Consider the following 2,927-nt stretch of genomic DNA (forward strand, 5'->3'; position numbering starts at 1 on the left):
CAAATGCTGGCGAGGTTGTGGAGAAACTGGAACCCTTATTCACTGTTGGTGGGAGTGTAAAATGGTGCAACCACTGTGGAAGACGGTATGATGCTTTCTCAAAAAGTTGCAAATAGAGATACCATTTGATCCAGCAATTCCTCTACTGGGAATATACCCCAAAGAGACCATAACTGCCACCCAAACACATAAATGCACAGCGATGTTTATTGCGGCTTTGTTCACAATAGCAAAGAGCTGGAAACAACCTAAGTGCCCGTCGACAAACGAATGGATAGAGAAGCTGTGGTATATTCACACAATGGAATATTATGCTGCATTGAAAAACAAGGAACTCATGCAGTATTATTACTCAAATATTATTACTCAGGGTGACCCTGGAGGACATTATGCTGTGTGAAATATCTCAGTCACAAAAAGACAGATACTGCACAGTGCCATTGTTGTAAAATGGGACTGACATCAGGGTTGGGGTAAGACTGAGAAAAACTGGGTAAATTATTTATACTGCATTGAAACAGATGAGAGAGAGAACAGTTTAAAAGTGATATATGATAGGGTATTATGGTTATCACGAGTCCAGAATGAAGGTTGCATTGTGGAGTGTACTCGGGGCAGGGGATTTGTATACCAATGAAGGAATTTTTCTTCTCCTTTTCAAAAAGAAGAGTGAACTGGGGGAGAGGGGTAGGGAGAAAAGTGCAACAATAAATGAATGGAAATCCAAAATATCTGAATATCTGTAAATGTTCATTAAAATTAATAAATTTTTAATAAAAATTGCTTAACCTTAAATTGCAGAGATACTAGAGGAAACGTGAATAATTCAATTTTAATTTGCAAATTAAAATATCAGAAAATACTCTGAAAAAGAAATGGATAAACTGTTAGAATATAGAAGAAATGCAGAGAAGTAGGAAAACTCAAGAGTATTGCAGGAACAGTGTTTAACCCAAAGGCTGCAAGGGAGGATTTTTCTAGTCTGTATGGAAAAGTAAACTTAGAGAGATGGATTTTGGGGGATTGTGGAAAGCCTAAAATCATGAGATTGTAGATTTGGGGTTTCCCTGCTTTACAGATGGTTTAGGGATGGGAGATGACCTGTGTGAAATGACAGTGTGACGTAGCAAGAAAGGTCAAGGCTGGAATCACGGAGACCAGGTGCGAGACAACTACAACAACCAATAATTCTGAAATCATTTGTTCACTCAGCAAACATCTTCTGGGTCCTTACTATGAACTCGCTGTTAGTTGCTACATTAGATAAAGTGTCATGTTTCACTTGTGGTAGCTTAAGGCTGACTTCTTTATTGAGAGCATTGTGTAATTAGTTCTCTTAATAATCTTTAAATTGCTTGCTTTTCCTTCTCTTCTCTAGAGCTTGAAAGAAGGAGTAGTTTTTAACAAGAATCCACTTGATCTTTTACACATATATGTTCTTAAAATTAAAACATTAATATTATTCTTAAAACAAGGAGCACTGGTGGTCTAGTGGTAAGAAGCTGTGCTGCAATTCTGAAAGCACATGATTAGAATCCACCAGCTGCTCCTTGGGAGAAAGATGTGCAGTCTCCTCCCATGTGATTTGCTGTCTCTGAAATTCACTGAAAGGTAAGCTTGGGGTCGGTTCGGACTCAATGGTACACAACAGCAACGTTCTTGAAATAGTCTGCTTTCCCATTTGTGTTTCCTTCGTCCTACTTCCTTTCCTTTTTCCTTCCATCCTCCCTTTGTTCTTTCTCCCTAACTTCTCTTCCTTTACATTTCTTTTGTTTCTTCTTCACTCCTACCTCCAGATTTGTCATCATTGTTTTGATTCTTATCATATTTTGGGAGTAGTACTGTTTTTTTTGGGGGGGGAATATTGCATTTTTTCAATTTTATTTGAGTTGATAAGGCAATTATATTTGAGTTGATAAGGCAATTGTATTTGAGTTGATAAGGCAATTATAAGCTATGAATTGAATTTGGACTATGGCTATACAGTGATGTTAAGATTTCTCAGATTTATATTTTAAAATATTTGGCTAAAGATTAATAAAATAGACAATCAATATCCTATGTCATTTTTGTTGTGGAGTACCGTTGAGTCAGAACTAATTCATAGCTGACCCGCCAGTTGGTTTTCAGAGGCAGTAAATACCAAGAAGTTTGTCCATCCTTTTCCCACAAAACACCTAGTGGATTCGAACTGTGTGCCATAAGGATTGCAGCACAGTTTCCTGCCACTAGACCACCAGAGCTCCCTGAATATCATATGAGCTGGGGAAATAAATAAAGGCCCTTCTGCTCTATCTCATGGGCAGTGTCCCACCTGCATTATGCTGTACATGGAATATCAGAGAAATCAGGTAATTGAGATCAGTTAGCTGTTCCTCATGATGCCCAACAGGAAAGTTTTTAGTCTGGAATCCAGCCAGCTTCCAGTGAGCACATTACCTGTTTCTCAGTAGGAAATTGGAAAAAGGAATAAACATAAAAGAAAAAAAAGAACCAAACAAACAACTTTAACAATAAACAAATTAAGAACTAAACAAACAAACTACTACTGTTGTTTTAAGGCAACAGTAACTGTCAACAAACAGAATATCTAAATTTCTTTTTTTGGCTGAGTACAGTGTACTTTATTGATGGTACATGACAAGATGGACTCACCAAGCCCCTCCCCTTTCTCTGGGGGATTTGATGGAAACTTGTGTCAAGGATGTGAGATTCTCAGTGTGTGGGAGGATTAGGTTGGTGCAAGGACTCCCCAGCAGCTGAGGGTCTCTCTCTCTCTCTCTCTTCTAGTGCTATTGCTGGGGCTGGTGGTCCAAGGGGATCTTATTCTTTGGAGGCCATGTGAACCATCAGGTCGACCACCCAGTTGCTGTAGCCAAATTCATTGTCATACCAGGAAATGAGTTTGACAAAGTGGTCGTTCAGGG

The 2,927-nt window shown here is 38.7% G+C and overlaps 1 protein-coding gene across 3 annotated transcripts in view; it reads left to right on the forward strand.

Moving 5' to 3' along the window:
• Positions 1-2,927, forward strand: part of KCNK2 (potassium channel, subfamily K, member 2) — a 453,725-nt gene that overhangs the window by 390,903 nt on the left and 59,895 nt on the right. The gene's annotated exons all lie outside the window — the stretch shown is intronic.

The sequence above is a fragment of the Elephantulus edwardii genome, unplaced genomic scaffold (assembly GCF_000299155.1).
Source record: "Elephantulus edwardii isolate Elephantulus edwardi_28Jun2011 unplaced genomic scaffold, EleEdw1.0 scaffold00090, whole genome shotgun sequence".
Classification (NCBI taxonomy): Eukaryota; Metazoa; Chordata; class Mammalia; order Macroscelidea; family Macroscelididae; genus Elephantulus; species Elephantulus edwardii.